The sequence below is a fragment of the Saccopteryx leptura genome, chromosome 5 (assembly GCF_036850995.1).
Source record: "Saccopteryx leptura isolate mSacLep1 chromosome 5, mSacLep1_pri_phased_curated, whole genome shotgun sequence".
In the NCBI taxonomy this organism is placed as follows: domain Eukaryota; kingdom Metazoa; phylum Chordata; class Mammalia; order Chiroptera; family Emballonuridae; genus Saccopteryx; species Saccopteryx leptura.
Window position 1 is genome coordinate 213,732,545 of NC_089507.1, and position 23,626 is coordinate 213,756,170.

Sequence of the window (23,626 nt, forward strand, 5' to 3'; positions counted from 1 at the left end):
TGGGCATGGCCCGTCCAGGTAGGGCTGGGGTCTTGGATGGTGGATCTTAGCAGATGAAACAGAGTACGGAGACAGGAAAGAGGGGGATCTTGGGAAGAGATTAAATACAGTTGTGTAGTGATGATCAGAATAGCTAACGATTAATGGTGTTAACTGTGTACTGGGCACGACGCTAATAAAAACTTAACCGGCATTGGCTCATGGCTTAGATTTTTTCTAGGAGAAACCCTTGGGTCTGACAAGGCCAGGCATGACTCAAGAGAGGACTGTCTCACCTTGGCGGTCCTGAGCAGTGGATGGAGCAAGCAGCCCGCAGAGGAGCAGGAAGAGGCCGGAGATCCTCAGCATCTTGGATCAGGCACCTGGGGGAGGGCAGAGCAGAGAGTGTAGGTTGTGGGGGTCATCCGCTGAGAGGGTGTCCCCAGAGCGTGAATCTGGGGTGGCCAGAAAACTCATGTAAGTCTGTTCTTTGGAACAAGAAAACATCATTCAGAGCCTCTACAATTTTTCATCATGATGTCCAGCATCCAATAAAAGAATAACAAGGCATGCTAAGATAAAAGAGCAAATGGACTGAAATCTAAGAAATATTTTTAATTACGCTGTGTAACAGACCCATAGGAAATTCAAATATTCCAGCACTGAGCAGACAACAGGGCAGGCAGCCCACCAAGGATGAGAAGAGGACCTGATACCTTCAGCACTTGGGATGTGCCCTGGGGGCCCCAGGTAAGTCGAGTCAGTGTCAGGGTCAGTCTGAGATTCTCTATGGAGCTGAAGGGTTTCGGGGTGGAGGAAAACCAGGGACTCCTCTGTACGTATTCCTACCTATCCCAATTCCACTTCCATTTACAGAATGAAAACTGAGGCCCAGAGCATAATTATGCTTTCCCTGAGACCACCCATATTTAGTGGGTAGCTACCAGTTGCCCTGCCTTTAAGTTGTGTGTACTTTACTCTGTACCTCAATAAATAAAGTTACTGTGAGGATTCAACAAGTATTTTGAAAAATTGCTTAAGCAAGGGCCACTAAATGGAAACTCATTTTGAACTTACTAGTCAATGGTTCTCTTCATCCCTCCCTGGTTCTGACAGTGCCTTTAGGGAAACGCACACACTAACAGAGCCTGAACGAGGACAGGGTGGCCAAGGGGCATTTTTGGATGCAGAGAGAGGGGATCTACACTAAAACTTTGCAACAGCTCTGTCCTCTGAGAAAAATATCAACAAGCTTATTTTAAAGAGCAAGAAATAGAAGCGTGGAGAGCTGAGGGCACCTGCCCACCCTTCCCTCTCCCTTTAAAGAACTCTTTCATTTTTGAGAGCAGAAACGGGCCTAACAAAAGGCTTCTCTCCCCAACCTTCTTAGGCTGGGTCTTCTTAAAGAGCTATTTAAAGTGGGCTGACTTGCCTGACCTGTGGTGGTGCAGTGGATAAAGCGTAGACCTGGAAATGCTGAGGTCACTGGTTCGAAACCCTGGGCTTGCCTGGTCAAGGCACATATGGGAGTTGATGCTTCCAGCTCCTCCCCCCCTTCTCTCTCTGTCTCTTCTCTCTGTCTCTCCCTCTCCTCTCTAAAAAAATGAATAAAAAAAATAAATAAATAAAAAAAAAACTAAAGTGGGCTGACAAGCTTTTGTTTTCCTCTCCAGCTTTTTCTTAATCTGATGCCAGAAACGATGGATGTATCTCAGCAGCTATTTTATCAGCATGAGCATGAAAGCCACAACCCAGGGGTAGCAGAGGAGAAAGCTGGCGGACGCCTTATGCCAGTGTATCCTTCTCCCTCTGGACATCTCGTCAGCACTGAAGCTGCTGTTTCTCGTGTTCTGTGCTAGAGCCAGCACCAATTTGTCACTGGGCAACACTCACGAAAAGCTTCCGTCTGGCTTGGTGTCTGACAAAAAGGCAGGTTTGAGAGGGTCGTTGCGTTGTGCTCACCTGGATTTCTGCAGGGGACAGTGGAGGAGCTCTGGGTCTCCGTCAGTTGATTTCTGCTGGGTTCTGCAGTGGGGCTGACTTAATATATAGCGAGTGAGCCCACAGCCGGGGAGACGTGGCGCTAAGTGATTGACAGCTGGGAAACTGAAGAGAAGCCGTCCATCTCACCATGTCCATCCCACAAATTCCAAAGCAAACATTTCCTACAGGAGGCCCCAGGGGTCACGAGGTAAGGACTCACTCAAGCCGGATGTGTCAATAATGTATTTCAAACTGTACATCACGATGTCACCAAATGCAGAGGTGCAGAGAATGTGGAGGACACTGAGAATGTGGGGAGATGGTTCTTGTCTCTCATTCTCTCTCTGTCCTGCTTTGAGATGGTCTCCTCGTCTGTGTATGAGTGAGGGAGGTCTGGGGACAGGAGTGACCAGGAAGCCACTTTTCTGCCAAGCGTGGAGGTTGGAAAGGGGGTTCCTCGGCCTCAGTTCAGGAAGCCTTGAGTTCTCGCGGGGCTCTGCCCAGTCTCGTCGTTTGACACTGGACAGCTCCGATGTCCTTTCTGAGCCTCAGTTTTCCCCTCTGTAATAATAGTAGTGTTCGCTATTATCGACAGGTAGGTTTTCACAAATGCTTGTGCAACCTTTCTAGCATCCCTAGGATATAAACACTATTATTAGTCCTATTTTACAGATGAGAAAACTGTGACTCAAGTGTATACAATTCTTGCCCGAGATCATAGAGCTAGTCTACAGTAGAGTCAGGTTTTAAATTAAGTTGTATCTTCTGCCCAAGCCTGTAACCTGGACACCGTATCACAGATTTCTCCTTTTAGAGCAGAACGGAGGCCTCCTCGGTGGGCCAGGGGAACCGTCTCTGCCGCACTGAGAAGTCGTTGCCGTGGCATCATTGTCAGGCGCAGTCAAAGGGGCTCTTCAGAGAAGCAATGTGACCTGTCCGAGGTCACACAGCTAGTTAGCATCGATGAGGTCAGAGCCAGGTCAGCAGAGCTCCCGAGTCCCCTGTCTTCCCCCTGCACCGCCCTGTCCTCCAATGTCTGGGGTGACCTAGGCACCCGGTGACTGTCTGATGAACCAGTGAATGGACGTCCCTGAGAACTTTGCTGTTTTCTGCATTTTGGAATTATGGAGAGAAATCAGACCTAAGTCTTGCCTCCTAGGGACTCACTGTCTGTTGAGGTTGACAGACTTGGTTGGCCAGGGTGTAGGTCTTCATTTAGCTATGGATTTTTTATTTTTCTGTCTGATCACTGTTGTATCCATAGGATCAAACATGCTGGGCCTGGTATAGTAGGTTCTCAGTAAACATTTGTTGAATGAATGAGTGATGAGAAGGAGCCTTAAAGAAGAAGGACAGAGCATCCCAGCGAAAGGATCTGCATGTGCAAAGGCACAGCGGTGTGAAACTACAGGGTGTGTTGATGGAGGGGCGGGTCCTTCAGAGAGACTACAGGGCAGAGGGCTGCAGCGTGGAGCAGGGTGGGGCAGCGGAGAGGACAAGTGGGGCCTAGAGTGACGTCCAGGAGTTGGCTCTTCATCCACAGGGCACTGGAGGACCCCTGGGAGGAGTGGGGCTGGGGCTGGAGGACACGGCCAGATAGCGGACTAGAAAGTGACTTCTGCTGCCGGAGCATGGAGTGAAGGAGGTGAGGTCCAGCCAGGGGCCGCCGAAGCACGCTCCTGCAATGGCCCAGTGAGCGACCCAGGAGCTGGGACAGCGCAGGATGGAGTGAGGGGAGCGGGGGGGGGGGGGCTGCCAGGAGTTCCTGATGGGAGCGGGTGGAGGTGGGCTGCAGGGTTGGGGAGGGGAGAAGCCTGGTTTCTTTTTGGGAAGAGGGCGGGGCATCCCTGGAAAGCAGGAGGAGAACCAGGTTGTGGGGAAAGGGTGAGATCTGTTTGGAGTTCACCCAGGAGGTGGTGGGGACATGTGGCCACAGGAAGGGGCCCAGCCCTTGGGAGGAGAAGCGGGGACCTTACTCAGTGAGGACTGTCATGTGGACACTGCTGGGCTCCACGCGGCAATGGCCTGTCACCACATCCATCAGGCCAAACTCATCTTTCTCCAACCAGACTGCACAGCGAAGCTCATGCGTGCATGTGTCTTCACAGTTTTGTTGTTGAAGAGCCTCCTGGGATGAGAGAGAGGAGGAGGGAGAGGACAGGAGACAGAGAAAGAGCCGGAGATGGAGGCTGTCAACATGAAGAGTGGCTCTCCACGTGGACAGTGCTGTCTACACGGAGTCCTTTCAACAAACCGGCCCAGAGGGACGCCACACCCCCGCCTGCTAAATGCTGCGGGCGGTGATTATAGAGAAAACTGCTATTAGCCACTGTGGCTTCTGAAAATCTTTTAAACAGACTAGATTGGGGGGCCTTTGGGAATGTTGAGAGTTTATCTTTTTAAAAATAGTTTTACTGTGCCCTGGCCGGTTGGCTCAGCGGTAGAGCGTCGGCCGGGCGTGCAGGGGGCCCAGGTTTGATTCCCGGCCAGGGCACATGGGAGAGGCGCCCATTTGCTTCTCCACCCCCCCTCCTTCCTCTCTGTCTCTCTCTTACCCTCCCACAGCCAAGGCTCCATTGGAGCAAGGATGGCCGGGCGCTGGGGATGGCTCCTTGGCCTCTGACCCAGGCGCTGGAGTGGCTCTGGTCGTGGCGGAGCGGCGCCCAGGGGGGGGGGGCGGGTGGAGCGTCGCCCCTGGTGGGCGTGCCGGGTGGATCCCGTCGGGCGCATGCGGGAGTCTGTCTGACTGTCTCTCCCCGTTTCCAGCTTCAGAAAAATACAGAAAAAAAAAGTTTTACTGTTTAGCTGTAGCCCCCTTTTCCTTGGGGACAGTGGATCTTAAAGGATGTTAAAGGAAGGGAAAGGTGATGAGATACAGTGTTTCTCCCTTTTTATTAAAAAATTTTGTTTTATTAATAGTGTTTCTCCTTTTTCAAATCAGTGTGGTGAACTCACATAGGTTTGTTTTATTTTATTCTTCTCATTGCTTTGCTCTTTTTCTTTCTCTTAGAAATGAAATTTGATGAGGTGACATAGGTCAAACCCAATGCATAGGTTTGAGGTGAACATCCCTATAGCATTTGAACAGTTGGTTGTGTGGTGTGCCCATCATTAAAGTCCAATCATTTTCCCTCACCGTATATTTGTCCCTCTTTACTCCATCCTCACCTCTCTCTGGCAACCACTTTCCTTTTGTCTACGTCATTAAACACAGGTTTAAACGAGCAAATGATTTATCTCCACTGACAGATGATTGCCATCCACATTTCAGTTGCAGGAACTAAGGCTCAGAGGCGTGAGTGTCTTCCCCAAGGTCACACAGCGAGTGAGTTTCAAACCAGGTCGGGGTTAGAAAGAGTAGAAAGAGTTGGGTTCCACAGGTGGCCACATTCTCTCCCATCCCACATTTCAGCCCCCAGGTCCTCAGGGAGCAGGAGGGACCCCAGTGCCTCATAGACCCTGCGTCTGTATGACTTACAGTCTCAAGTCAATGCCAAATTCAAGTGAGATTTTTGCCAATACTCCTTGTGGAAAGACATCTGGATCCCGCCATAGTTCCGCTGAATGTTGGTGATGTTGGCGCTACACAGAGAAAGAGCAGAGGTCCCGCAGGGGGGAGAGAAACCAGATAACAAGGCCTCAGTCTGACAGACAAGGTCGGCCCCTGTCACAAGGGCCTGGCAGTGCGTTTGAAGTCAGAGCCTTTTATAGACGCTCTGTGGGCAAGAGCCACCTATGGGAGCCCTGGCTGCAAGTCCTCACAGCTGTCCCGAGTGTCCTGACACTCCACACGGTTATACTGATTTCTGTGACCCACAGCCAGCCGCAGACCCAGACTGCAGGCCTGTTCTCACACCACACCTGCCCTGCTCGGCAGGTGACCCCACCACCTACCAGGCTGCCCCACAATGTACCAGGCCGCCCAGACCCAAAGCTCAGGCGCAGTTGATGGCCTCCACCCGTCATCTCCACATTCAAACCATCAGCAAGTCGTGTTGTCTCTGCTTGTAAAACACACCCTCCTCTGTCACCTTCTCCAGGTCCCTGTGACCATCACTGACTGTCTGGAGACACTCTAGTTTCTCTGGGCTTCCGGCGTGACCTTGGCCTCTCTATAGACCTCTCCCTGGGGCAGCCCAAGGGACCTAACTCCCCTCTTGCTCAACATTTTCTGCGTGTTTCTCACTGTCCTTGGTTAGAACCCGAACTCCTCACCACAGCCCCCGAGACCTGCAGGACCCGGCCTCACCTGCCGTCTTGCTCACCTGGCCACGCAGGACCTGTGCTTTTCCTCAAACACACCAATTTCTCTCTTACCTTCGGGCCTTTCCAGCCCCCCTCCCCATCCGCATGCCTCTTACTTCACATGCTTCTTCATTCCGGTTTATTCCTAAGGGTTACTTTTAGACGGGTCCTCCTGATCGGCACCCTCACTCACCCTTTAACTTGATGAAACGCCTTCATCTCCCTCCACCTGCCATTGGTTATTTACTTTTGTGGCCTATCTCATGAAAGAGGATTAAGATCCCAAAAGGCAGTGACGGTGTGTCTTGTTCATAGCTGTGTACTCAGTACCCAGCCCAGGTCCTGTTACACATTAAGTGCTCTATAAATATTTGTGACAGTTGTTTAAGGAATGAATGAAGGGAGGTGATCGTGGCTGCACCCATCCAGGAACACCCTGCTGGTGAGGGGTGGCCCCACTAAAATGGAGAGAGAGGGGATTGGAGGCAGAGAGAAGGGAGCCCCAGGCACAGCGGGCTGGAATAATGGGGTGCTGGGGCCGAGGAGCTTTGAGCCTGGGAATCTGGGGAGGCCTGCACCCCTCAGGAGGGAGGCATGGAAATGGAGGTGAGCAGGACAGGCCCAGTTCTGTGAGGGTGACTGTCCATACTGATGGCCATGCACCCACCATGTGTGGCAGGGAAAACCCTCAAACTGCCAGCCACAGGGACAATCACGACCCTTTCACTGAGGCGGACTCAGGGCTGAGGCTTAGAGAGCTCAGATGCCCCGGGGAGAGTCACACAGCCCTCAGGCAATAGAGTGGAGTTCACGTGTCTGACTCCAGTCCTGAGTCTTTGGCCCCCAGATGTTTATCCCGCAGCGCTCTGGGCAGCTATGTTCTAGATGAGACCAGAGTGGTCCAGCATTTTCCCCAACATTGGTGGCAGAGCCAAGATTAAAAAAAAAAGAAACTGAGAGGCAGGGGGTCACAGAGACAGACTCCCACATGTGTCCCGACCAGGATCCACCCACAAACCCCCTATGCGGTGATGCTCTGCCCATCTGGGGCCATTGCTTTGTTGCTCAAAACCAAGGTATTTCAGCTCCTGAGATGGTGCCATGGTGCCACCCTCAGTTTCCGGGGCCAACTTGTTGAAATGAGCCATGTTTGGGGGGGGGCAGAGAAAGACAGAAAGAGGAAGTAAAGGGGGAGGGACAGGGAGAGTATCTGAGGGGAGAAGCAGATGATCGTTTCTTCTGCGTGTTCTGATTGGGAATCGAACTTGGGACTTCCACAGTGTCGGTAGGCCATCGCTCTACCGCTGAACCAACCAGACAGGATCAGAGCCAAGATTTAAGTGCAAAAACTTTTACTTCCAACTCTCATTCCTACTTACTCTGCTATGCTGCCTCTCCAAATACCCCTTGTATGTGACCCCTACTCATCCTCGTATTGGGCCTGACATCTCCTCGTTCCAACCTTCCTTCCTTCTCTCTTTCCAGGCTGTGTGCTTCCATTCCCCAGCTCTCTCCTCTGACCCTGAACTCTGTAAAGAGTCCCAGCGCAGGGTTCAGGGTCTCACCGGCCTTCTCGCTGCTCCTGGAGCCTCGTGTGACCACTGGTTAGCCAGCCCACCATGCCTGGGGCCAGCTGCCCGGAGGCCTCCAGACTGTCCAGGCGGTGGGATCAGCGACATTGTACAAGGTCACGGACATGGCAGGGGATTTGGGATCTGGAGGCCTGAATTGCAGGCTGGGGCACCCACTCCTTGCTGTGAGATTGGGGCATGCCATCACCCGGCTTCCAATCCCGAGATCCACATTCTTCGTCTGTGAGGTTCGGCTGTGCAGGGGTGATGTGACATTCCTCAGAGGGTCTGGCCGGGAACAGCTGCTCAAAGGGGATATGCTGGTTGAAGTTTCATTCTTGCCAGAGCCTATCATAGATGCAGATCATAGTGGATGCTGCTTGAAGATTAAAATAGGTGGGCAAATCAGGAGAGAAGAAATGTCAACCCTCTCACACCACACCCGACATAAACTGCAGGACAGAGTGCAGCTCCCAGCAGAAAACAAGGTATTTCAAAAGGGAAGGGGAGTTGAAAAGCTGTGGACATGTCTAAGTTCTGCCTTTCTTGGCTCCAGACTCTCCTCAGAGTCGGGGTCCGGCTCTAACAAACCTCAGTGCTCCCCACGGGACGCAGCTATTTAATCGACTTGACCCTTTCTATGATCAGGACCTGCGCTCTGGGCCACTGCAGAGCAGCGGGAGCCATTGTTGCACCACACCCTCTTCCTCCGAGGCTGGTCCCAGACCCCTGTTCAGCACCCCCTGTTTCTGCTGCTTCTAAAGAAAAGGTGTGTCTGCAGCCACAGATCTGGGTTCAACTCTTAGCTGGATTAGCTCCCTGATTCTGGACTTCCTCATTTGTGTGATAAGGACAGTAATCATACCCATCTTACAAGATTCTTGTGAGGAACATTGGGAACAGTCATCCAAAGAATATCTGCTGAGTGTCTACTGGGTGTCAGGCCTTGCGCTGGGCACCAAAGACACAGACCAGCTTTCTGTGTGGTAGGAGAGACATAATTAACTAAGTAGTTTCAAAGATAGAGTGAGACTATAGGTATGCCTTGAACTTTTATACTACTTGGTTAATGATGATGGTAGCAGTTCGGAATTGGTGAGCCACAGACACTACTAGTTGACAGTCCAATATTCCTTCCATCCATATATCCATCCATTCATCCATCCATGCATCCATCCATCATCCATGCATCCATCCATGCATTCATGTATCTACCCATCCATCCATGCATCCATTCATGCATGCATCCATCCATCCATGCATCCATGCATCTACCCATGCACCCATGCATCCATGCATCTACCCATCCATCCATGCATCCATCCATCCACCCATCCGTCCATCCATCCATCCATCTATCCATGCATGCATCTATCCATCCTTGCATTGATAAATCCATCCATCCAACCATTCATCCATCCATCCATTCATCCATCTACCCATCCATCCATGCATTTATGTATCCACTCAGGCATCAATCCAGGTATCCATCCAGGCATCCATACATCCATCCATCCATCTATTCATCCACCCATCCACCCATCCACTCATCCATCCATCCATCCACCCATCCAGCCATCCACCCACCCACCAACCCATCCACCCATCCATTCATGCATCCATGCATCCACTCATCTATGCATCTATCCATCCTCCCATCCACCCAGCCTCCCATCTATCAACCCATCCATCTGCCCATCTTTCCTTCCATTCAACCATCCTGTCATTTCCATCCAAACTCTGTTTTGATTCAGGCACTATCTCCATTTCCTGGTCCAGGTGAGGCTGTGATCATCTGAGCCACCATCGCATGGTGACTCCTTCAGGTTCAAAGTTGTCCTGTGACCCAGGTTGGTCTTATCAGACTAAACAGAAGATCTTGGGTTTCATGTTTGAGGAGAAGGTTTTTCTCTTTTTCTTCCAGTGGAAAGGAACAAGACAGCCTGCAGCTCCAAGGCCACTGGCCACCATTTCCTACCGTACTGGAAACCAGCAGCCTGAGGATGAAATCATGATGCTAACAGCACTAAGGGGAATGGACCAAATCCGGTTCTGAATGGCAGCTTTGAGCTGCTGACTGAACCAGACCTGCAGCTGGCCTTGCCTGTGACTTTCAGTTCTGGGAAGTGACTGTTTTTCTTGCTACAGCCAGGTCGAGTTAGGTTTTCTGTTATTTGTAGCTAAGCACTGATACGTGAGAGGTGGTTGTAGCGATAAACATAGTCACAGTTAGAAGACGCTGTGCATGTACTTTTCTTCATTGAGTCTCAAAAGCAGCCCAGGTAATAGCGTTCTAGCTGCACCCATTGTACAGATGAGGATCCCTGGGCTCATAACTATGCGTGTATATACTTGATATAAACCGAATTAAATGGATACAGTAAAAGCAAAGCATAACATGCCAAACTGTGATGAAGGAAAACAGTAAACAGTGATAATCTGTAATTATTAAAAAATAGAAATCGCCATTGAAGATCTCATTTTCCAAAATTTTTATCCAGATCGCTTTGTGAAAAAGTTTACCAAACTTTGATAGAAAGGTCATTGTAAAAGAAAATAAGGGAAAAAAGATGCCAATTTTATTTTATGAGGCCGGTACAACTTTTCTAGCCTCAAAGACAGTACAAGGACTGAATCATACATCAATTTTATGTATAAAACGTTTGTTAAAATTCTAAATATAATATCAGTCAAGAAATCTTATTTTATTTTTTTGTTTTTTTTTTATTTTTCTGACGTTGGAAACAGGGAGGCAGTCAGACAGACTCCCGTATGTTCCCGACTGGGATCCACCCGGCATGCCCACCAGGGGGCAATGCTCTGCCCATCTGGGGCGTCGCTCTGTTGCGACCAGAGCCATTCCAGCGCCTGAGGCAGAGGCCATGGAGCCATCCTCAGCGCCCAGGCCAACTTTGCTCCAATGGAGCCTTGGCTGTGGGAGGGGAAGAGAGAGACAGAGAGGAAGGAGAGGGGAGGAGTGGAGAAGCAGATGGGCACTTCTCCTGTGTGCCCTGTCTGGTAATCAAACCCGGGACTCCTGCATGTCAGGCCGATGCTCTACCACTGAGCCAACCTGCCAGGACCAGAAATCTTATATTTTACAATACATTCCTAAAAAATATTACATTATAAAATATCACAAGTTAGTAGGATACATTATAAATACATTATAGCACATTATAAATAGATCATTCCAGAACATTATAAAACATACATTATTACAATATTGTATTTATTCTTTCAAATAAATTTTAGAGTGTATTGATTTCCTAGAAAAAAAATCATCTTAGAAATGCTAAGATAACTTTACAGCAGAAAATCTATTAATACAATTTGACATATTAATGGACTAGAGAAAAAAGAGAATAATTTTTCAGTGCAGAAAAACACTTATTAAAGGCCAATACTAATTTATTATTAAAAGAAATTCAGAAAAGTAGAATATAAAGGGACTTCCTTAACATGATAAAAACTATATTCCCAAATCCTACAGAAAATATTATATTTACTCGGGAATTCTAAATCCATTTCCCTTTCTATGGGAGGTCTCAGTTATACTGCAAGGTATAAAAAAAGGCACAAGATGTATATCAGGGGTCCCCAAACTTTTTACACAGGGGGCCAGTTCACTGTCCCTCAGACCGTTGGAGGGCCGGACTATAAAAAAAACTATGAACAAATCCCTATGCACACTGCACATATCTTATTTTAAAGTAAAAAAACAAAACGGGAACAAATACAATATTTAAAATAAAAAACAAGTAAATTCAAGTCAAGAAACTGACCAGTATTTCAATGGGAACTATGGGCCTGCTTTTGGTAATGAGATGGTCAATGTGCTCCTTTCATTGACCACCGATGAAAGAGGTGCCCCTTCCGGAAGTGCAGCGGGGGCCGGATAAATGGCCTCAGGGGGCCGCATGTGGCCCGCGGGCCGTAGTTTGGGGGCCCCTGATGTATACGGTTTAGAAGAGATAAAATAGTCACTATTTACAGATGATATAACCCTCAAGCTAGATAGAAAATCCAATAGAATAAAGGCAAACTATTAGAACTAATAGAGGTGTAATTATAAAGAATAAGATAGCAAATTAATTTTCAACAATCAACAGCAGTCCTTCCTCAGTGCCAGTAATACCAACTAAAGAATATAACAAAAAATCAGGCAATACACGCTGGGACAAATGTAGCTTTACAGTTGTTTGGATGAAAAATAACACAATAATTAATTAATAATAATACTGGAATAAACTCTGCTTCACTCTGTATATCCTGTAGCAACAAAACCTATAAATTTTTTAGAAATCAAATGAACAAAGCTCAAGATGTTTAGAGGACTTTAAAATTTCACCAAGTGAGCCTGACCAGGAGGTGGTGCAGTGGATAGAGCATTGGACTGGGATGCGGAAGGACCCAGGTTCGAGACCCCGAGGTCGCCAGCTTGAGGGCAGACTCATCTGGTTTGAGCAAAGCTCACCAGCTTGGACCCAAGGTCGCTGGCTCAAGCAAGGGGTTACTCGGTCTGCTGAAGGCCCACGGTCAAGGCACATATGAGAAAGCAATCAATGAACAACTAAGGTGTTGCAACGCGCAATGGAAAAACTAATGATTGATGCTTCTCATCTCTCTCCATTCCTGTCTGTCTGTCCCTGTCTATCCCTCTCTCTGACTCACTCTCTGCCTCTGTAAAAAATAAATAAATAAAAATTAAAAAAAAAAAAAATTTCACCAAGTGACATAAAATCAATCTGAATAAATTGGAATATATGCTAAGTTTGTGATTGAGTGACCGACCATTGTGAACATGCCAAATCTCTCTAATTTAAAATACACATGCATTGTGACCCCGAACAAATTTCCAGATGATTTTTTTTTCTAGGAAATCAATACATGTAGTATTTAAAATATTATGTTACTGCTGCAGAAACGGTTACACAGGCACAGAAGACAGAACTCAAAAGGGAATCAGAGTGTTTGGAAACTTGACCCTTTAGTAATGGGGTGAGAAAACAAACTCATTATTTGGAGAGAAGTGAGGCTGGTCTCTAACTCACATACATAAATGTACATAAAGAAGTCTCCAGATGGATTAAAACCCTACACGTGAAAGGTTAAACTTTAAAGCTATTAGAAAAACAAAGCCTGGGGTAATGACAAAGGCTTCTGACTCATCAGCCACAAACCACAAGAGGAAATTGAGTACCTATGGAAACAGTCCTGTTCAATGAAGGACCTCCCAACAACACTGATAGGTGACCGCGTGGGAGACATGTTAACCCGTAGTTAGACCTGGCAAGGGACTAATGTCAAGAATCAAGTAACATCTCCTCAAGTCAAAGAGGATAAATTAAAAAACAAACAACAAACAAACAAACAAACCCAGGAATGCCAATAATAAAATGAGCAGGAGGGACCCCAGTGCCTCATAGACCCTGCGTCTGTATGACTTCCAGTCTCAAGTCAATGTCAAATTCAAGTGAGATGTTTGCTGAGACCCAGCCCCTTTGGAAAGACATCTGGATCCCGCCATAGTCCCGCTGAATGTTGGTGATGTTGGCGCTACACAGAGAAAGAGCAGAGGTCCCGCAGGGGGGAGGGACCCCAGGTAGCAAGGCCTTGGGCTGACAGACAAGGCCGGCCACCTGTCACAAGGGCCTGGCAGTGCGTTTGAAGTCAGAGCCTTTTATAGACGCTCTGTGGACAAGAGCCACCTATGGGAGCCCTGGCTGCAAGTCCTCACAGCTGTCCCGAGTGTCCTGACACTCCACACGGTTATACCGATTTCTGTGACCCACAGCCAGCCGCAGACCCAGACTGTAGGCCTGTTCTCACGCTACACCTGCCCTGCTCAGCAGGTGACCCCAGCACCTAGAAGGCTGCCCAACAATGTACCAGGCCGCCCAGACCCAAAGCTCAGGCGCAGTTGATGGCCTCCACCCGTCATCTCCACATTCAAACCATCAGCAAGTCATGTTGTCTCTGCTTGTAAAACACACCCTCCTCTGTCACCTTTACTGGGTCCTGGTGACCATCACCGCCTGTCTGGAGACACTCTAGTTTCTCTGGGCTTCCGGCGTGACCTTGGCCTCTCTATAGACTCTCCCTGGGGCAGCCCAAGGGGCCTAAATCCCCTCTCGCTCAACATTCTCTGCGTGATTCTCACTGTCCTTGGTTAGAACCCAAACTCCGCACCACAGCCCCCGAGACCTGCAGGGCCCGGCCTCACCTGCCGTCTTGCTCACCTGGCCACGCAGGACCTGTGCTTTTTCTCTAACACACCAATTTCTCTCTTACCTCTGGGCCTTTCCAGCCCCCCTCCCCACCCCGCATGCCTCTTACGTCACATGCTTCTTCATTCTGGTTTCTACCTAATTCTGGCCACTTCTTTAGACAGGTCCTCTTGATCGGCCCCCTCACTCACCCTTTAACTTGATAAAACGGCTTTCATCTCCCTCCACTTGCAATTGGTTATTTACTTTCGTGAACTATCTCGTAAAAAAAGAATTAAGATCCCAAAGGGCAGTGACGGTGTGTCTTGTTCATAGCTGTGTACTCAGTACCCAGCCCAGGTCCTGTTACACATTAAGTGCTCAATAAATATTTGTGACAGTTGTTTAAGGAATGAATGAAGGGAGGTGATCGTGGCTGCACCCATCCAGGAAAACCCTGCTGGTGAGGGGTGGCCCCCACTAAAATAGAGAGAGCGGGCATTGGAGGCAGAGAGAAGGGAGCCCCAGGCACAGCAGGCTGGAATAATGGGGTGCTGGGGCCGAGGAGCTTTGAGCCTGGGAATCTGGGGAGGCCTGCACCCCTCAGGAGGGAGGCGTGGAAATAGAGGTGAGCAGGACAGGCCCAGTTCTGTGAGGGTGACTGTACCTACTGATGGACATGCACCCACCATGTGTGGCAGAGAAAACCCCCAAACTGCCAGCACCTGAGACAATTATGGTCATTTCACTGAGGCGGACTCAGGGCTGAAGGTTAGACAGCTCAGATGTTTTGGCCAGAGTCACACAGCCATCAGGCAATAGAATGGAATTCACATGTCTGACTCCAGTCCTGAGTTCCTTTGACTCCCAGATGTTTATCCAGCTATGCTGTGGGCGCCCATGTTATAGATGAAACCAGAGCGATCTAGCAATTACCCCAAGATGGGTGGGACAGCCAAGATTTTTTTTTTTAAAGAGAGGCAGGGAGAGAAAGAGACAAAATCCCACATATGCCCAACCAGGATCCACCCAGCATGCCCGCTACAGGGTGATGTTCTGCCCATCTGAGGCAGTTGCTTTGTTGCTCGGCAACCAAGCTATTTTAGTACCTGAAGGAAGGCATGGTGCCACCTTCAGTGCACGGGGCCAACTCGTTCGAATAAGCCATGGCTGGAGGAGAGGTGGGGAGAAAGAAAGAGAGAAAAAGGGAGAGAAGGAAGAGGGAGAAGGGCAAGGGGAAGAAGCAGGTGGTCACTTTTCCTGTGTACACTCACTGGGAATCGAACCCAGGCCATCCACAGTGTCAATAGGCCAACGCTCTACCGCTGAACCAACCAACCAGAGCCAGAGCCAAGATTTCAGTGAGAAACTTTACTCCCAACTCTTCATTCTTACTTACTCTGCTATGCTGCCTCTCCAAATACCCCTTGTATGTGACCCCTACTCATCCTTGTATTGGGCCTGACATCTCCTGGTTCCAATCTTCCTTCCTTCTCTCTTCCCAGGCCATGCGCTTCCATTCCCCAGCACTTTATTCTGACCTTCGCTCTGTAAAGAGTCCCAGGGCAGGGTTCAAGGTCCCACCTGCCTTCTCACTGCTCCTGGAGGCTCGTGCCACCACCGGTTAGCCAGCCCACCATGCCCGGGGCAACCTGCCCGGAGGCTTTCAGACTGTCCAGGATGCAGATGTTCTGAATCCGGCCCTCTGCGTTGTGCTTCATGAGGCCCAGGGTAATAACTGGAAACAGAGGAGGGATCAGCGACATTTTCAAGGTCACAGACAAGGCAGGAGACTTGAAATCAGGAGGCCTGAGTTGCAGGCTGGGGCACCCACTCATTGCTGTGAGATTGGGTGCATGCCACACCGTGGCCCCCAACCTGAGATCCACATTTTTCATCTGTGAGGTTCGGCTGTGCAGGGGCGATGTGACATTCCTCAGAGGGTCTGGCCGGGAACAGCTGCTCAGAGGGGATATGCTGGTTGAAGTTTCACCTGTGCCAGAGCCTATCATAGATGCAGATCACAGTGGATGCTGCTTAAAGATTAAAATAGGTGGGCAAATCAGGAGAGAAGAAATGTCAACCCTCTCGTACCACACCCAACATAAACTGCAGGACAGAGTGCAGCTCCCAGCAGAAAACAACGCATTTCAAAAGAGAAGAAAAGTTGAAAGCTGTCGACATGTCTAAGAACTGCCTCTCTTGATTCCAGACTCTCCTGTTAATCTTCAACCAGCATCCAATCTGATCTGCATCTATGATAGGCTCTGGCATGGGTGAAATTTCAACCAGCATATCCCCATTAGCAGCTGTTCCTTTCCAGACTCTCTGAGGAATGTCACATCGCCCCTGCACAGCCGAACCTCACAGATGAAGAGTGACGGTCCGGCGCTAACAAACCTCAGTGCTCCCCACGGGACGCAGCTATTTCACCGACTTGACCCTTTATATGATCAGGACCTGTGCTCTGGTCCACCGCAGAGCAGCGGGAGCCATTGTTGGACCATACCCTCCTTCCCCTGGGGCCGGGTCCCAAACCCCTGTTAAACACCCCCTGTTTCTGCTGCCTCTAAAGAAATGATATGTCTGGAGCCACAGATCTGGGTTCAACTCTTAGCTCTGTTAGCTCCCTGATTCTGGACTTCCTCATCTATGTGATAGGGACAGTAATCATACCCATCTCACAGGATTCTTGTGAGGAACATTGAGGACAGTCATCCACAGAATATTTACTGAGTGTCTACTGGGTGTCAGGCCCTGTGCTGGGCACCAAAGACACAGACCAGCTTTCTGTGTGGTAGGAGAGACATAATTAACTAAGTAGTTTCAAAGATAGAGTGAGACTATAAGTATGCCTAGAACTCTTATAATGCTTGGTTAATGATGATGGTAGCAGTTGGGAATTGGTGAGCAACAGACACTACTAGTTGACAATCCAATATTCCATCCATTCATATATCCATCTGTCCATCCATCCATCCATCCATCCATCCATCCATCCATCCATCCATTCATTCATCCATCCATCCATTCACTCATCCATCCATCCATTCATCCATCCATCCATTCATCCATCCATCCATTCACTCATCCATCCGTCTGTCCGTCCATCTTTCCACCCATCCACTCACGCTCCCATCTATCAACCCATCCATCTGCCCATCTTTCCTTTCATTCAACCATCCTGTCATTTCCATCCAAACTCTGTTTTGATTCAGGCACTATCTCCATTTCCTGGTCCAGGTGAGGCTGTGATAATCTGAGCCACCATCACATGGTGACTCTGTCAGGTTCAAAGTTGTCCTGTGACCCAGCTTGGTCTTATCAGACTAAACAGAAGATCTTGGGTTTCATGTTTGAGGAGGAGGTTTTTCTCTTTTTCTTCCAGTGGAAAGGAACAAGACAGCCTGCAGTTCCAAGGCCACCGGCCACCATTTCCTACCATACTGGAAACCAGCAGCCTGAAGATGAAATCATGATGCTAACAGCACTAAGGGGAATGGACCAAATCCGGTTCTGAATGGCAGCTTTGAGCTGCTGACTGAACCAGACCTGCAGCTGGCCTTGCCTGTGACTTTCAGTTCTGGGAAGTGACTGTTTTTCTTGCTAGAGCCAGGTCGAGTTAGGTTTTCTGTTATTTGTAGCTAAGCACTGATAACGTGAGAGGCGTTTGTAGTGATAAACATATTTGCAGCAAGAAGAGCACTGTGCATATACTTTTCTCACTGAGTCTCAAAAGCAGCCCAGGTAATAGCGTTCTAGCTGCACCCATTGTACAGATGAGGATCTCTGGGCTCATAACTATTCATGCATATATTTGATATAAACCGAATGAAATGAATACAGTTAGAGCAAACCATGACATGCCAAACAGTGATGAAGGAAAAACAGTAAACAGGATAATCTGTAACTATTAAGAAATAGAAATCGCTATTAAAGATCTCATTTTCTGAAAATTTTTGGTCCAGATCATTTTGTAGAAAAGTTTTACCAAACTTTTATAGAAAGGTCATTGTGAAAGAAAATAAGGGAAAAAAGATGCCAATTTCATTTTCTGAGGCTAGTACAACTTTTCTAGCCTCAAGGACAGTGAATTATACATTAATTTTATGTATAAAAAGTTTGCTAAAATTCTAAAATTATGTGCCAAGAGATCTAATACCTTACAGTACATTATTAAAATATATATTACATTATAAAATATCATAAATTCATTGGATACATTATGAATATATTATAGTATATTATAAATACATCATTCTAATACATTATACAACATACATGATTAAAATATATTTATTGCAGAAATGTTAGGATAACTTTAACAGTAGAAAATCTATTAATACAATTTGACATATTACTGGACTAGAGTAAAAGAGAGATTAATTTATAGATGTAGATAAACACTTTTTAAAGGCCAATATTGATTTATTATTAAGAGAAATTTAGAAAGCTTAATATACGAAGACTTCCTTAATGTGATAAAAACTATATTCCAAATACTAGAGAAAATATTATACTGCAAGGTATAAAAAAATCACAAGATGTTTTTGGTTTAGAAGAGATAAAACAGTCACTATTTACAGATGATATAACCCTCAAGCTAGATAGAAAATCCAATAGAATAAAGGCAAACTATTGGAACTAATAAGAGGTCTAATTATAAAAAAGAAGATAGTAAATTAATTTTCAACAGTCAACAGAAGTCCTTCCTCAGTACCAGTATTACTAACTAAAGAATATAACAAAAAATCAGGCAATACACGCTGGGACAAATGTAGCTTTACAGAAGTTCGGATGAAAAATAACAAAAATTAATAAATAATAATACCGGAATGAACTCTGCTCCACCCTGTGTTTCCTGTAGTGACAAAAACTATAAATTTTCCAGGAATCAAATTAACAAAACTCAAGATGTTTAGAGGACTTTAAAATTTCACCAAGTGATATAAAATCAATCTGAATAAATTGGAAGATATGCTAAGTTTGTGATTGAGTGACCTACCGTTGTGAACATGCCAAATCTCTCTAATTTAAAAAACACATGCAATGTGACCTGAACAAATTTCCAGATGATTTTTTTTTTTTTTAGGAACTCAACACACTCTAAAATTTATTTGAAAGAATAAAGGTCTATTACATAAAACCACATTCTACAAAGATGTAGTATTTAAAATATTACGTTACTGCTGCAGAAATGATTACACAGGCACAGAAGACAGAACTCAAAAGGGAATCGGAGTGTTGGAAACTTGAATGGGGTGAGAAAACAAACTCATTATTTGAAGAGAAGTGAGGCTGGTCTCTAACTCACATACATAAATGTACATAAAGAAGTCTCCAGATGGATTAAAACCCTACACGTGAAAGGTTAAACTCTAAAGCTATTGGAAAAACAAAGCCTGGGGTAAGGACAAGGGCTTCTGACTCATCTGCCACAAACCACAAGACGAAATTGAGTACCTATGGAAACAGTCCTGTTCAATGAAGGACCTCCCAACAACACTGATAGGTGACCGCGTGGGAGACATGTTAACCCGTAGTTAGACCTGGCAAGGGACTAATGTCAAGAATCAAGTAACGGCCCTGGCCGGTTGGCTCAGCGGTAGAGCGTCGGCCTGGCGTGCAGGGAACCTGGGTTCGATTCCCGGCCAGGGCACATAGGAGAAGCGCCCATTTGCTTCTCCATCCCCCCTCCTTCCTCTCTGTCTCTCTCTTCCCCTCCCGCAGCCAAGGCTCCATTGGAGCAAAGATGGCCCGGGCGCTGGGGATGGCTCCTTGGCCTCTGCCCCAGGCGCTAGAGTGGCTCTTGTCGCAACAGAGCAACGCCCCGGAGGGGCAGAGCATTGCCCCCTGGTGGGCAGAACGTTGCCCCTGGTGGGCGTGCCGGGTGGATCCCTGTCGGGCGCATGCGGGAGTCTGTCTGACTGTCTCTCCCCGTTTCCAGCTTCAAAAAAATACAAAAAAAAAATAAATAAAAAAGAATCAAGTAACATCTCCTCAAGTCAAAGAGGATAAATTAAAAAATAAACAAACAAACAAACCCCAGGAATGCAATAATAAAATGAGCAGAAGGTCAAAAAAGTTAAAAAACAGTTAACAAAATCATGATAAGAGGCTCAAATTTCACACTAATTAGAGAAAGTCAAGCTAAAACAAATAGATATCACAAACTCCACATTAGACTGGCAAATATTGGAGAGACAGTGCTATGTCCTGAATTAAGTTTGCTTCCACCCCTCCCCTTCCCGCCCCAGCAATATAATATAATATAATATAATATAATATAATATAATATAATATAATATAATATAATATAATATAATATAATATAATATAATATATATATGCCTTAAGCTCCAGTGTGATGGTATTTGGAGACAGGACCTTAAAGGAGGTAATTAAGGCTAAATTCACTCATAAGGGTGGGCCCTAATCCCATAGGCTAATAAGAGAAAGAGACACCAGAGTACATTCTCTGTGTGCACACAGGGGAGAGGCCATGTGAGGACACAGCAAGAAGCCAGGAAAAGAGGTTACACCAGAAACCAGCCCTGTGGGCACACTTGATCTTAGAATTGCAACCTCCAGAACCATGAGGAAATGTCTGTGGATTAAGCCCCTCGGTCTGTGGCATCTTGCTATGCAGCCCATATAGACTGGTAGGGATGGATACCCTCCCGTGTGGGGAATCACGGGGAGCTGGGCATGTGTGTTATTACTGCAGTGAGTGCAGACTGGCACAGACATTCTAGAGTGCCATCTGGCCATCTCGTTAAATGGCGTTTGCCATCCGCCTTCCGGGTGTATCCCGGGGACAGTCTCCCACGGGTCCTAACAGGGACACCTGCAAGGCTGTCCATCTCAGAGGAGTTTATAGTGGCAGGGAGTGTCCATCCCTAGGGAAATGGACAAGTAGTGGTGAAGTGGATGAGTCTCACAGACCTCTCTGTGCCAGTCTGAAGCCACAGACGTCAATAGTGTTCAGTGAAACCAGTCAGTAGCCACGAGATCTATGTGACAACGCCATTTCCATAAATCAAAGCTCTGTGGGTTTTACAGGATCAGGACATATTTAAACACACACACACTCTGCAGCGCCTGCCGAGGAAGAGGGAATGGCAGTGAGATTAAGAGGTAAAAAGGAAAAGAACATAAAACCAAATAAGAGAGGTGCCTCGTCACTATTCATGAGAATGCCAATGTGTTATGAATTGATGCATGCTTCAGTCCACCTCGTTGTCTTTCTTTGAGGTTCAAGAAAAAAGAATGAAAGGGGGTACGTGACTAACCCGAGGTCATCCAGCAAAGTCGGGGAGGGGGCCCAGGCGCTGCCTTCCCCACCCACCCTGCGACAGCGGGCAGAGCAGAGTGCAGCTTAGCTTACGTCTCGCCAGGGTGCATTTGCTGTTCACGTGGGCCTCGGCCAGGCCCGGCCAGGGCTGGTTGTGCAGGAACAGCAAACTGAGGAGAACCTGAAGCCTTCACAGTAGGTGCATCTTGCGTTCTGGGATTTGCAGGTGTCAAGAAGGGTCAGATGGCTGCAGGGGTGGCTACTGGGACGACGACCTCGAGGTTTTCTGCGGGACGATTGCACCAGAATCCGCCCTCAGAGTGCTGCGGAGAGGTGTCCTGACGAGCTCCGGCAGCTGCTCGCATGGTGTTGGGGCAGGTTGAACCCTGCAGGGCGGCCAGGGCTCTAGCAGGAGGCCTTGTTGCTTGGAGACAGCCAGGAGAGCCCACTGTTGGGTCATCCAGCAGGAGTCCTGTCCCAAACCCTGCCCAGGCTGGATGTTGGTGACTCTTCGGTGAATATATAAATGAATGAATATATGAGCAGGATGGCAAATCCCAGGCTTTCCAATTAGACTAGGACTTTCTTAAAGGGCAAGATCATTCTCAATGCTTTCCCTGATGCTTGTTTGCATCATGGGCTAGGGACTGTTTTTTGAGTGACTAAATGACACTATGTGAATGAGTGAGGATGGCTGATCTCTCAGTCCCTTACCTGATGATCAGTTTCTTGAGGGGAAGTGTGAGTCTAGTTAATCCTGGCGTGCCCAGTGCCTCCCATGTTTACCACATGATAGTTCCTAATGAATTCTCGTTAAATAAAACAAACGCATGAAAGAATTAATGAATGAAAGAATGAATGAATGAATGTCAGATGGGTTGTGAGCACAGCGTACAGGGAAGGGGGACAGAAAGTCTTGAAGCCAAAGCATTAGGTTTCCCTTGTTGCTCTGGGGTTGGGAGTCAGAGTTTAGTTCAAATCACCCTGTCCTCACCATCTCTGGAAGTGGCGCCACAATCCACCCAGTTGCTCCAGCTTCAGCCCTTGGAGTCACCTTCCACCTGTTTCCTCACCTCTCATGCCCCATCTATTAGGAAATTCTTCCAACACTGTCAGAATGTGACCACATCCAACAACTTCGCCTCAGCTACCATCATGGCCACAACTATTACAAGGATGTTTATGTGGTCTCCCAGCTTCCTGAATTATTACAGGGGCGTCCTAGGTGGTCTCCCAGCTTCCTGAGCTATTAAAGGGGCGTCCTAGGTGGTTTTTCCACTTCTTTTCTTGCCCCCCCCCCCCTACAATCTCTGTCACACAGCAGCCTGAACAATGGTTTTAAGATGGAAGTCAGACTATGATGCTTCTTCTGCTCAAAACCCTCCAAAGTTTCCACTGCAAACAGAGTAAAAGCCAATATTCTTGCAATGGCTCTGGACCCTGCAGGGTCCCCTGCTGTTCTCTCTGACCTCACCTGCTGCCACTCTGTCCCTCATCCACTCCCCTGCAGACACACGGAGCCGGGAGTCTGGACCCCACAGTTTATAGCTGCTGGGAGCTCTGAGACAAAGGGACTCTTCACTCCCCCAGGCTGCGGAGGGTGTGCGGGGTCCTTGGCAGATTTCACAGCAACCTGGGAGGGCACCTTGGGCACTTGGCTTCTAATTTCATAAGAGATCATAACACATGATGGCTTTTTCAATTTGAGGTCTTCTCTCAGGGTTCACACTCTCCTTGGGGATGATTGTAGAATATCATTTACTTTGAAATGTACTTTTCTAGTCTTCCTGGTCATGTGTGACCCATTGGGATTTTGTTGTTGGGCTTTTTTTTTGGTCAAGAAAGTTGGAGCCGAGTGGCTACTGTTGGGAGAAACAAATCTGTTGTCCTTGGCTTTCTGGAGGGCTGAATGTGGGCTGGCGGGCCGTCCTTTCCACCCCGTCACAAGGTCTGGTTCCAGCGGTCCCTAAGTTTACAGGAATGATGGTTTGGAGGGTGTAGACTTTCAGCGCCTGGGGCCTGACAGGGTCTCAGGAAGGCACCGCTCACGGGGACGCCCTGGATGTACAGCCAGTTTGATTTTTCGATCAGTGTGTGTCAAGATCGTGGGTTCCTGAGTCACACAGACCAGGATGCAGACCCCGGCTTGCTCTCTCTTGCAGACTCAGCTTCCAGCTCTGTGGAAGGAGCGCCATCTCAGTGCAGAGTTCGGGGCTGTGGTGAGGTTTACAGGGAACCACACTCGGGCCAAGCCCGGCGTCCATGTTGCTGTGATGGCTGCCGACCTTGTCCTCGCCCTCTCTGCTCTGAGCTTCTGCTTCCTCCTCTGTAAACACTGGAGGAGT

The 23,626-nt window shown here is 47.8% G+C and overlaps 2 protein-coding genes and 1 pseudogene across 2 annotated transcripts in view; 2 read left to right on the top strand and 1 right to left on the bottom strand.

Annotated features, from left to right (window-relative positions):
* The window catches only part of LOC136406650 (BPI fold-containing family B member 1-like), a 202,438-nt gene that overhangs the window by 53,955 nt on the left and 124,857 nt on the right, over positions 1 to 23,626 (top strand). The gene's annotated exons all lie outside the window — the stretch shown is intronic.
* LOC136405093 (BPI fold-containing family A member 1-like) overlaps positions 1 to 23,626 on the top strand; it is a 228,069-nt gene that overhangs the window by 25,673 nt on the left and 178,770 nt on the right. The gene's annotated exons all lie outside the window — the stretch shown is intronic.
* On the bottom strand, positions 3,496 to 21,646 carry LOC136405672 (BPI fold-containing family A member 3-like; annotated as a pseudogene).